Genomic DNA, 13339 nt, shown 5'->3' with positions numbered 1-13339 from the left:
AGGCTGTAGTTTGTCCTGCCTTTCATGTGTTTGTGCTACACTGACTATTTTAATATTAGTATTAATATTTGAGATTTAATATGATTGTTAAATGAACATTAATTGTCGTTATATATTAAAAAAAAATTCCATCACTTTTCCAGTTGAGTAGTCAAGTGCTATTTCACTGACTAATTAACACCACCTCATCTTCTGCCTGTGTGTTGAAGTGTGTCACATTAATTAAATTGCATTAATCTCTTTTACATTTTGTGTCTCTCATATATTACCATACAGTGTGAACCCCCTCAACTCTCTGAACAGAGCCCACCCTGAAAACATGCAAATCAAACGGAGCCCTGGGTCAACCTGCCTCATCAACTCGTCCACACAAGTGCAGGTAGGAGTATTTTGTCCATGTGTGGTTTTCATATTTACTGTGCTGAGGCCTCAGCTTTTCTGTAGGCTGTGATGGGAATAACAGGTGTGATAATTAACTTGTGAAAATGTCCAGTGTGGCCTTGGAGAGGATCCTCAGCCTGGGCAGTCTTGCACTGACTCTGAGGAGGAACAGGTTGTCTGACATGGGGATGTTCTCCTCCTGAGGTATCACCACTGCTTTAGTGCTAAACACACCAAATATGCTGAACTAGTGTGTGATAAAGCCATGGTTCGGTGACTGAGTGGCTTGAGTGAGTTTGTTTAAGTGTGTTTGGCCCCTTAAATGCTTCATATACAGAAGACGTGTTTTTTTTACTTATAAGTCTGTCATCATTGACTGCCAGCCTCTTATATTATTTTTTTGTAGGCCTACTGACATATAATTTTAGTCCCATGTGGGGGTTGGAAGCCCAGCTCTTTTATATATATTGATATAATTTCATTTTGAGGCAGTTACAGTCTGCTGCTGGTGCTGTCTTGATTTTTCTGATCCTTGTTTTGTGTGATATGTGGGCACATGGAAGGTTTAGTAACGAGAAAGTAATGTAATGAGTAGATGAACAAATTACTTTTCTTTATTATTTATTACTTTTTTGGAGTAACGCCCCCAACACTGCTGACGTCAAGATATAAAATATTAAAAACAGAAACTAAAAAATGTTTTAAAACAATCTTTTTTTCTTCTAAGAAAGCAAACAGATAAAAAAGTATCACAGATAACCAAAATAGAAATCACATCATAAAAGACAACAGATGTTTGACAGAAGTCAGGATGCAAATATCAGTTAATTTAAATGTGAAACATGAAAAGCAAAGCAAAATATATTTTGAATTAGCAGCCATTGTTAATTGATTGGTGTAATATTGACAATATATTGAAAGATGATTAATGATAATTTATTACAAACATTAATTTTAAATGTTAGATTAGTTTTGATATATTGCTTTATGTGTTTGTCAGTTATATATGAAAAGCAAACACAGATAAAGTCCCTTATATTCCTCTAGAGAGGAACATGTTACATAAACATGTAACTGTAACTGCTGACTGGCAGCAGTGTGTTGTCTGTCTCTTCTGGCTCTGTCTGAACTCAGCTGTGTGAGTACGACGTCACAGAGCAGATCCTATGTACACACACTGAACTTTGACCTTTTTTGTGGTACTACAGAGCCGAAATAGCTCAGTTGGGAGAGCGTTAGACTGAAGATCTAAAGGTCCCTGGTTCGATCCCGGGTTTCGGCAGCAGGTGTGATCTGCTTTTCATGAATATACCACTCAGGGATCAATATAGAACCAATATGTCTATGAGGGTTTGTCCACAAGCTGTGGACAGCAGGATGTCTATGTGTGAATGGATGATTAACTTGTAGTGTGTGTCATCATTGTATGTACGAGTGTACTATAACTGTGTGTGTATGGTGTATTGTGTAGTGTGACGTAACGGATAATGTTACTGCCTCTTTTTCACCTTTTATTACAAAGAAAGACATTTTGAAATATGCTCACTTATATTATTTACTGTAAACACAAAGACTTCAGTCCATAAATTAAATATTTATTTGTTCACACAAAATGACTGATAGCACCGTATCCATCAAAACTGAGTCCAGTTAATGAAAACCTGGAAATAAGTGAGCTGGAAAAACATTAAATAAAACAACATGCTGTCCAGAGCATTTTCTCAACATGAAATAATAATAAAAGGAGTCACGAGTGAGAGGTGAGAAGTTAGTGCTTTATTAAATACAGCACATAGAATCACACATTGTGTTGCAGATACAAGTTTTTTTTAAGTTGGAAACTAAGTGATTATTTTTTAAAGCGAATCTATTAAAGGTCTGTGTAGGATTTAGTGGCACCTAGTGGTGAGGTTGGAGATTGCAACCAACTGAAACTTTGCCATGTGCCAAGCATGTTGGAAAACTACAGTGGCTGACGCAAAGACATGAATGGCCCCATCTTGACCCAGTGTTTGGTTTGTCTGTTCTGGGCTACCATAGAAACAACATGGCGGACTCTGTGGACAAGGACCTGCTCTGTATGCAGATAGAAACGTTAGAGGCTGACATTTTTCAGGAATCCTGGGGTTCACGGCTGTTTCAGCTGTTAGGAGTTTTACTGTTCTGTATAGCTGATTAAAAATGGTTTATTTTCATAAGCTAAATATGCAGTTTTAATATTAATAAATGCCTTTTTCTTTATTATTTTTATACACAATACGGGAGCAGGATGGGATGGTAACATTATTCCAGAATTGAGGTGGGACAGGAATACTTTTTGTGGGAGTGGGATGGGACAGGAGTGAAAATTCACTCCTGTGTCATCTTCTAATAAACGGCTTATTCTAAGGTAACGAAAACAAAATAGTTATGAATATAATATTCAATTTCTGCTGATATATCCTCTTTAATCCTACAAACTTGACCTTTAATTTTATTCTAAAGCTTAAGTACCAAAAATTCACTTCATCTGATTTCTTAAAATGTTATATTTGCTGGTTTTCTCACAGTAGTTCTCTACCAAATGATAAACGTATTAATCGAGAAAATAATCCGCAGATTAATCGCTAATAAAAATAATAGTAGGATGCAGCCCTACTGCTTCTGGTTTATCATTCCAGCATTTCAAAGCCTTGTGATACACAGGTAACACAAAGTCCATGAGAGAAACACACCTCTGTTAACTAACTGCAGCCCGTATGAAGACATGGTGGGCTGAAGCCCATAAGCAGCTGCTCCTCATCACACTTGATACAAGCCTGAAATGAAATTAGAAAATTACATATTTTATCATGCACAAAAATACACTTTGCTCCATATTTTCAAGGATATTCCAAAGGTGTAGACTTTATGGCGCTAACACATTATTGTAATTATACAAAAAAATGTGTTGCATGTTCTCGACTGATTAGAGGGCAGCATTAGAGACAAATGTTCACTCCAGTGGGACAAACAAACCACAGTTTTAAGGACAGACTGTCAGTGTTATCATTTCCATGATATATGGAGCCACTTCATCAGTTGGTTTTAGGTTTGTATAAGATTAGAATCAGGATTAGGTTCACAGGTTTAGAGGCTGATGAATGACTGCAGTCAGTGAAGGTCCTCTTAAGTACTGTAGGATCAACACTGTGACATGTCTGGAGGCTCTTTGACCAGCAGCACGTCGGCAGCTTTGTTCACTGTGAGGAATGTTTCCGGTATTTCTTTTATTTATCTTTGGAAATCCCTGCGTGTGTGTGTATGTGTGTGTGTGTGTGTGTGTGCACATGCATCCACTTGTGGCTTCATTTAGCTTCTTGTATGTTTGGTGCGTGCAAGCATGTGTGCACATATCTGTGTATTTGTGTGCATGTTGGTCGCACAGTCTGCCTCCTTTTGTGCACGTGGATGTGTGTGTTCCTATGTGGCAGCCCCCATGTGTTTGTATGCATGCTTGGACATCCATGTTTGTTCATATATCTGCATACATTACTGTGCCAGTGTGCTTGTGTCTGTGTGTGTGTGTGTGTGTCTGTTGCTGTTTGTGCGTGATTGCATATCTGCATGTGTGTACTTCTTGTGCGTTTGCACTGTGTGTGTGTGTTTGTGTGTGTGTCCCAGCCAGGAGTCAGCAGCAGACCTCGTCCTCGACGCCCACTCACACTCCCTCCAGCTGACTGGCACCATGGCAACCAAGAGATCCAGCCAGCCGAGCAGGCGAGGCAGCCAGGGCCCTCTGTGTGTGTGTGTGTGTGTGTGTGTGTGTGTGTGTGTGTGTGTGTGTGTGTGCGCGCGCACGCTCACTCTTGTGTCCATATCTGTGTGTTAAGGTGTGTCTCACTGAATTGTCTCCTCAGTTCTTGTTTGTGTATGTTGTGTGTGCACTCGGAGCATTTACATACATGTGCATGGAGCGTCTTGCATTCATTTCCAGCTACATTGTACATGTGTTAGCTCATGCATACATACATGCTTATGTGAATGAGAGTGAGCACATATGCATTTATGTGCATGGTGAATGTTCATTTAGGCATGCAGGCGTATGACTGCACAGCTCTGTGTGTGTGTGTGTGTGTGTGTGTGTGTGTGTGTCTGGAGGCATGTGAGTGTGAGTGTGGATGGGGGTGTTATTGGGCCGTTGCTCGGCCAGAATGCAGAGTTTTATTTACCATGGATGCAGCAAGAAAGGCATCAGAGCTGAGAGAGACTCTCCTCACCCTTTAACTGCTGTCATCTCCTCATGAGCAGAGGGCAACACAGCTACCTCTGACTGTACCAAAGGCCAGATACATTATCAACAAGGGTCAGTAAGACTCTGTAAAATTATAGATAGTAGACTAAAAATAATGTAAACATCTCATTGAAAGTCACAAGTGCTATATCATGGGCAACTGGACAACTGTGGCAAGTCCAGTTGCCCATGATATAGCACTTACGTTTACCATGACCTGGATGACTGATAATCGTCACCATCATCTCATTGAAAAAAGTCTTTGCTGGCAGGAGGATTTAGAAGGCATCAGCATGGTCCATGAGAATCTTTGAGCAAATGTAACAATAAAACGACAAATATACAAGTAAAATAGTAAAGGCAGTACTGATTGGCTGTTCAGCAGCACCATCAAACCCGCAGCAAACACTGTCACTACTGTTAGCGACGGTAGTGAGCAAGCTCATTGTCTCATTATGGTCAAGTGGCAATTTATGTGGATTTAGATTAATTAATGAATCTTTTTTCATTGGTTCATCCATCCATCCATTCCATGCCACTTATCTGGATCCAAGTCCCATTAATTTAATTAATTATATAATTAGGAATTATTGTTATATACTGCTGGGAAGACCTGAAAAAAATTAATAAAATTATAAATAATTCAAGACTATATCATCACTACTGGTTTCCCATCGTATTTTGGCTAGTATGATCATGAAACAGGTTTTAATTGAATTCTGTGTGGTTTTAAAAAGGTCTTAAAAAGCCTTAGAAGAAGGGAAACAGCTCTCTTGGCTTTGTCTGAAGGTAAAAAACTGCCTACCAGCACCTTTTGAGCTCACTAATGTCACGATGAATACGTAGTTGTAGTATTAATAGGGTAAACTCACCATCTCTACTTTACGCAGGCAGCGCTGGGGATGAGCAAGGCTCATAAAATGAACACCCCCAGATAAGGGTGCTCTGATCGATTGGCCACCGATCTTCAATGGCTGATATTCGTTCTAAATGGTTGAATGAAGGCTGCTCAGAAGAGCCAATCAGGTAAAGCAAAACATGTATGACATTATGCACTGCTAAAAAAGCTTCACTGGGCCATCGTTTTTTGGCTAGTATGATCATGAAACTGGTATTAAATTGAATTCTGTGCGGTATAAAAGGGTCTTAAAGAATCTTAAATTTAACTTGGTGAGCTCTGCAGAAACCTTGTATAAAGACTGGAAGAAGGGAAACAGCTCTCCTGCATTTGTCTGGAGGTAAAAAAGTGCCGACCAGCACCTCCTGAGCTCACTAATGTCATTGTGAATATGTAGTTGTAGTATATTAATAGGGATCAGTGGGGACATACAGTAAAGGTTGTTGCTGGATTGAACCCCAAGTCAAGTGTTAGAAATGAGAGTGAAAAACTTCCCCCAGTTATGATCTCTGCAGCAGCTCTTGACAGAAGAGGACTGCAGGTTTCAAACCACTCTTCAGCTTCATCCTGGTTTGGGACAGTTCCCCACCATGTGCAGGGCCTCCGCAAACTGACAGTGGAGATTTCAACACTTAAAGGTTGTGTGTGTTTCAAACAGTAGAAGAGAAAGAGGAAGAAAAAGGAGAAGAGGACAGTTTCGCAGAGAAGGAAATCCAAGAGGCCCAACCCAGGACGGCCTCGGACACGGCTGAAGAAAAAAATCCTGCCCAGGGAGGATTAACAACTGGATGGACAGAAAGCACAGCGACACTGTCACATTCACGATGCGTATACACAGACTCTTTATCCGACAGCTACACCTGAAGACAAAGCTTTAGCTTCTTGTTTGTCCTTTTTTGTACAGTATACTCAGTGTTGTTTGCTATTGTGTTATTTCACCGTTCTGACCTGCCAAGGGACTGCAGGTGCAAATTACATTAAGGCAACAATCTGGTAGGAGCAGTTAATGGTGACGTTTATATTTTAAACCCTGCATGGTCCCCTTTAATAAAATGAATAAATAAAAAGATAAAACGAAGAATCAAAAGACCCCAAAAGAGAATCTGCAGTGCAGAAATCTCAAAGAAAACATGAGCGGAGTCTTTTTCATTCAGTGGAAATGTACAGTAGGAATTATAACTTTTTTATATTGTAAATAGCTATCATTCATATGTTGTATATTTTCCATATATTTGACACATACTTTATTCTTGAATTTAAACTGTACAGTCTTTAGAAAATGCGACCATAGCAAATTGATTTATGGATGGTGTTGCACAGGATAAAATTACAGACCGTTTTATTACGAGAAATTTTGTAGCAGTGGAATACTTTTTTAAAATTTCTAAATCTTTAAACTTATTAACTGATTTCTAAAAACTCATTAACTTCTTAAATAGTTGTATTCAGTGTGATTCCCCTCAAACAGCAGTTGGTTTCCCACCAGCTGCCCTCAACGGGCAAACGTTGGCCTCCCGGACAACGGCACAGAGAGAACAAAAAGGGGGAGCGGGAGGAGAAACTAGAGTGTTTTGAAACACACTTTCACTTCCCATGGTGGAAGGTTATTTTCATCCTCTTGGTCGAGTTTCTCTTTTTTTTCTCTCCATCGTCTTATTCCTACGGGGAAAAGCAGGGGCTTTCAGATAAGACACACACACACACAAACATAACGGCCCAGTTTGGACTCAACTCAACTTCAGTTGTCTTTGAAACACAGGCACACAGACAAAGCTCTATTTTTTCTCTCAGTGTGATCTTAGTATCTGTTGACATTTATTCTGAGATGTGAATTTCAGAATAAAATCTTAGTGTTGATAAGAGTTTTTTGTAATTATAAAAATGATTAAAAGCAGCTTGTAAAGTGGATTTCTTAGAATCCTCATTTTTGTATGACATGCTGCCTTCAAATGGAACTCATGAGCTTGTGGTTACAACATAAGAAGCTGTGTACATGATATGATTAGCATTCAAGTGGTTGAGTCGTGAGAACACTGCTGTTAGACGCTACTGTCGGTGTCCAGAAACTGCCAAGGCTAACAATTTAGTGAGCTGGGTAGCAGGTAACATAATACGGGAATCAACATTTTCCTCAGAAACATTATAAAATTACGAATAAAACTCTGACTGAAATTACAATATTTTAAATTACCATCCACCGAAAAATTAACTGTCATGGCCTCCACTGTCTCTGACAACGTCAACAGACATGCCACGACTTGTGAACTCGCAACTTATTTATTTAACCTTTATTTAACCAGGAAGTCCCATTAAGATTAAATTGTCTTTTACAAGAGAGACCTGGCTGAGGAAGCAGCCAATCAAAACACATTTAAAATGCAACAAATACAACATATAATACAAAAATCCACAATAAAACAACAACTATTCAAACATAGTGGCCTCTCAAGAAAAACAAGCACATGTGTCTGTCATCACATTCTTTATTATGCCCTTAAATTCATCAGTGGATAGAAGTGTTTCTGATTTTAAATCTTTTAGGAAATTGTTCCATGTCCACGGTGCAGAGTAGGAGAATGCAGTTTTCTCTAGATCTGATAAAACCCGAGATGCATTAAAAAAGCAACCACCTGGAGGAGTGTAGCTAGAAACTACCAGAGCTGACACACAGAAGGGAGCAGAGGAAGGCCAGAAGTTTGCCCAATGTTGCTTAAATAGATAGAAATATACCAGTGCTGTTGTCTATGAATGGTCAATAATGCTCAACCCACCAAATCATAAAGAACGCAGTGATGAGTAAGTGACTTTGCATTTGTAATAAAATGTAGAGATGACAATTTCAACTTACAATGTTGTGAGTATCACAAGAGAGGGGCGTTCATATGGACTCATAGATTTAAAATGACCCCATTTGAAGGCAGCAGTTTTTACAATCTTAGAGCAAAATCATATTTAAGGAAGAAATTTGATATGTAGAATTTTAGCTCAGAATTAAAACAAACAGTGTCTGATTACATTACACAAAATAATAGTTTGATTTTAAAATCCTGCAATAGGCCCTTTGCACAGAAGAAATAGAGACTTGTCACATTAGAAAAAGATCAGTTTAAAATGTCTGCTGTATAAAGCGGCCTATCTTGTCAGTTTGAACCACTAATCCTGTGCAGCAGAGCAGAGTGTCGCATCTTTTCCGAGACTGATGATTCACAATATGTTTGCAAATAGTTTTGCTGGAAATCTTGTTCACCTAAAAGATGTTTGTGACCTTTCAATCATGGGATGAAACTACCAGCGTTCAGACAGGAGAGGCTCAAAGTTTGATTTAAACTTTCCTTTTAGGGGTTCTAACTCAACACCTCAACACGATAAACACTTGATGGAAAATGAAGTAAGTAACATGAAGGTGTGCAAACTTAAAAATGTGACGCTGAAGTTTCTTGATGCAGTTTTCAGTTCGCTTACAGTACAAACCTTTATCAATGCTTTGAATGAATCCCACACATTAGCACAACAAAGTTTTCTCCAGAGATCCCTATTTGAGAAAGGACCTTGTTTCCTTTGTTGATTTAGTTTATGCCATGCTGATTCTTTGAAGAGGAAACATAGCCGACCTTAGACCACCTAGCAAAGCACGATGGAGGCTAGAGAAGAGACTGCAATGGGGCCATGTGCAACTAGGGTGGGGCCTTTTGCCCCAGAAGAAGCAGACTGTCAGCCCTTGTTCCTCTGGGCTTGTGTTGAGGAAGCTTGAGTTTTTCTTGAGACTGTCAGTGAGATGTGATCATCCCTACCCGGTCATTTTTGAAGCAGCTTGTGCTCTGTTAGATGCATTGTATTATACCATTGATCATGCTGTTGTGTACTACGTCAACCCCCTGTATGTTTTAATCATGATAAGTTTGCAGTTTATTGTTGTCTCTGTTCTTTGTCTCTCTGCAGTTCTTCTCTAGAGACCAACTGGGGCTGTTGTGTTGTAGCTGCTGTGTGTGTGTGTGTGTGTGTGTGTGTGTGTGTTGACACCACATGTTCTCCAAGGAGGTACTATAACAGCCCTCATACACAGCAACCCACCTTCATAAATGTGAACACATAAACACACCCATAAAAGATGGGACTCTCTAAGAATAAAGAGTTCCAGGCACCTTAAAAGCAGGCAAATGGAATGGAAAAAAATGATAACGATAAATGTCTTGATATTTAATGCAGGTCAGCAGGTACGAGAGGTAAAAAGTGTGACCGTTTGCACACATGAATTACCAAAATCTGGTAGCAGCTGTTTGTAGCACAGGCAAAATGGAGGGTAATGCCAAATGAATGGGTGTCAAACTACCTGGCACTTAAATTCACAGCGCTAACACCATTTATGTTTGAGTATGTTAACACCATATCCTGAATAGAATCATAATCTAGAGCCTTATAAATGGGTTATTCATGTTCAACACAATCAGACTCACAGCTAGCCTGATGGGAAATCGGAGGGTGGTTGCCATGCTTCTGGGAGGATGCTGTCCTAACATCAGCAGCAACTGCTTGTTAGTGCACCGACATGCAAGATCAGCTGGACTGGCTACCACAACAAACCACAGAGATGGTGTGATTTCATTCTCTGGGTGGTTGAGATAGTAGTGTTCCCTATGTAGGGTATCTTCATTTAAAATAGAGCTGCCGAAACCCGGGATCGAACCAGGGAGGTAAGGTAAAGTTTGAAAGAATGACAATGGACACTGAACTTCGACCTCTTTTTACATTTCCAGAGCCGAAATAGCTCAGTTGGGAGAGCGTTAGACTGAAGATCTAAAGGTCCCTGGTTCAATCCCGGGTTTCGGCAGCAGGTGAGCTCTGCTTTTCATGGAGAAACCCTTCATGGGTAATGCTACTATCTCCACCACGCAGAGAATGGAGTGATGTGTTAGCCTGTCTGGCTGCTAGTGCATGTTAGTGCACTAACAAGTGCTCACTCATACAACGGTTACCGCCGATATTGGTGCTAACTCAAACTACATGGCACTTAAATTAACTGTGCTAACATTGAGGGTGTTTAGATGAATAACCCCTTTATGTTTGAGTATGTAAACACCAAAGTCTGTTTATGAGAAACCTGAATATGCTAGCTAGGGTCCTGATGAAAAAACTTGGATGTATACAGGGAATACGAATAACCCCATTTCTCTGTGCTCAGCTAGCCTGATGGGAAATCGGAGGGTGGTTGCCATGCTTCTGGGAAGATGCTGTCCTAACATCAGCAGCAACTGCTTGTTAGTGCACCGACATGTACTAGCAGCTGGACTGGCTACCACAACAAACCACAGAGATGGTGTGATTTCATTCTCTGGGTAGCTGAGATAGTAGTGTTCCCTATGTAGGGTATCTTCATTTAAAACAGAGCTCACAAGCTGCCGAAACCCGGGATCGAACCAGGGACCTTTAGATCTTCAGTCTAACGCTCTCCCAACTGAGCTATTTCGGCTCTTTGAGTGTGTAAAAGAGGTCAAAGTTCAGTGTGTGTAGAAAGGATCTAATCTGTGACTTTATATTCTCACAGCTGACCGCTTTTCACTGTCAGCTCAGTTCAGACAGAGTGAGAAGACAAAGACGACACACTGCTGCCAGCATGGGCAATAGTCGTTTGCTGCTACAAGTATATTAATGTTCTGAATATCATATATCGCTCATTTAAGAGTTTTTAAATCAATTAATTTTCAACAAACGTAAGATTTACCAAATGTGACTGTAACAAGTCCCATATTTATGGGTATTTCCAACGGTCTCATTCCAAAGTCGTCAAAATCCAGCACTTGGGCAGTGACGTCCAGCGTCAGACACTGACGAAAAAGCCGCCCTGTCACAGCAGCATGATATGCAGCCGGTCATCGTTATAGTTTAATGTTGGCTGGCGGCATCAGGGGAAACGTAGCAGGGAAAAAACAAAAGTTAAGGTGGCAAAAAGTAGGGCGGCCGGGCAACACATTCTCACTCTGACCTCGTCACATATCGGCGTTTGGTCATGGACTTTCCACGTCCACATACGACGTTGCCCTGGGTGTGTTGGTTGTTGACATTCTGGGACACCATGGCAACTTCAGCCTGTTACTTGTATTGTCTTCTTTCAAAATACACTTCTGTTTTCACAGGAAATTTACCGTTTACATACAGTCTCTTTCAAAATAAAAGCACTACGTCGGTACAACACTGCAAATTGACATTTTTTTTCCTTCAACAACAAATGCACATGTTGGGTTTAGGAAAAAAGGGTTAGGGTTTGGCTTTAGAATCTTACAGGCTGGAACATCGCTCTCTTGAATGAAAGTTGGTGTTTGTCTGACCCAACCACCACCCCTTCCGCCCGCCCTAGTTGGACTTTCGCCACCTTAACTTTTGTCCTTGTCCCTCTGCGTTTCCCCTGATGCTGCCGGGCCGTTAAACTATAATGGCAACCGGCCGTGTATCATGCCGACATTAAAGGACGCCTTTCTTCATTGGTTTCTGACACGGCAAGTCACTGCCCAAGCGCCGGATTTCAACGACTTTGAGTGAGACCACGCTCGGTTGGGAGGGGTACTTGATGGCACCAACCCTTATCCCGGGCGGGTGATGTTTGCTTCCTGTAAGATTGTGTTCTTTTTTCCTAAACCCAGCCACGTGTGTGTTGGCAAAACGTAACCACGTGCATTTATTTTGAAAGAGACTGTATGTAAACGGTAAATGTCCTGTGAAAACAGAAGTGTATTTTGAAAGAAGACAATGTATGGAACAAGCAGAAGTTGACACGGTGTCCCAGAACGTCAACAACCAACACAGCCAGGGTACCTTGCATGCTGTATCTGGACATGGAAAGTCCATGACCAAACACTGATATGTGATGATGTTGGACTGAGAATTTGTTGGTATGAATGCCTCTAATCTTAGTTCTATTTCAGTCTTATATAACCAGTACTCACCATGCACTTTATTTAAAAGGCAAGACTCAAGGTACTGAGGCTCATGAGAATCATTTAAATCCTAACCACTTGGTCAAAGGTTGGCAGAATCTTTGACTTATACAGAAAAAGTGTTCTTGACACTTTGGTGTACAGCTTTTTTTTATTATATTCTACTTTTAAAAGTCACCTTCTAACTTTATTTCTTTTTGTTACAAAGATGATTCAGACATAACGGCATTATCAGAAGAGTACAGCGGGTTCAGCTGCATAATTCTAATAATTTTGCCAACCAAGGACTGGGACATTAACAGTTATAACAGTTTTTTATTTTGTGCTACCAATAGCCTCACAAAACCAGCAGTGTCTCCTTTTTTCAACTGTTCCTACAGTTCAGGGCTGCTGATTGAGCAACAGTGAGAATAACTCTGCAGCTTAACACTCACTGTGATATTCAGTCTGATAAGAGGAGACAAACGGAACAGACTGTTTCAGGTGGTTGTCACTGTGTATTAATACAGTGTTGACACGCAGTGATGTTTGTCAGTTCAACACAGGGAGCTTGTTTGTCTTTGTTTGGCCTCCATGTGGTAAAATTACCAGTAACAAACATGTCATAACATGTTTTTAGAGAATCACTTTTTACACCCGCTGTGTGTGGGACATTGTTTTCATCTTTCTTCTGGTCACAGATCATTAACTACAAGTAGATGTATGCTGTGTTCAGTTCACACTGGATGTTGGAACTTCATGCTTGTGGCTTCTTCAGTTGTGTAGTTTGGAAACACTAGAAGCCCGTTGCATGAAGACAGAGCTACACTAAGACTTTGAAGTCAGTCTGGTTTTAGATGTCAAACATTACCTGTTGCATAGAACTTATTTCATAGTAAA

At 40.3% G+C, this 13339-nt stretch overlaps 3 non-coding genes across 3 annotated transcripts; 2 read left to right on the top strand and 1 right to left on the bottom strand.

Moving 5' to 3' along the window:
- Positions 1 to 1590: 1590 nt before the first annotated feature.
- On the top strand, positions 1591 to 1663 carry trnaf-gaa (transfer RNA phenylalanine (anticodon GAA)). The gene has a single exon. It is a non-coding gene; the product is annotated as a tRNA-Phe (tRNA).
- An 8623-nt stretch (positions 1664 to 10286) lies between these two features.
- On the top strand, positions 10287 to 10359 carry trnaf-gaa (transfer RNA phenylalanine (anticodon GAA)). The gene has a single exon. It is a non-coding gene; the product is annotated as a tRNA-Phe (tRNA).
- A 566-nt stretch (positions 10360 to 10925) lies between these two features.
- Positions 10926 to 10998, bottom strand: trnaf-gaa (transfer RNA phenylalanine (anticodon GAA)). Its single transcript has one exon. It is a non-coding gene; the product is annotated as a tRNA-Phe (tRNA).
- Between the last annotated feature and the right edge of the window lie 2341 nt (positions 10999 to 13339).

The sequence above is a fragment of the Epinephelus lanceolatus genome, chromosome 8 (assembly GCF_041903045.1).
Source record: "Epinephelus lanceolatus isolate andai-2023 chromosome 8, ASM4190304v1, whole genome shotgun sequence".
Classification (NCBI taxonomy): Eukaryota; Metazoa; Chordata; class Actinopteri; order Perciformes; family Serranidae; genus Epinephelus; species Epinephelus lanceolatus.
This window is presented reverse-complemented; position numbering and strand designations above follow the sequence as displayed.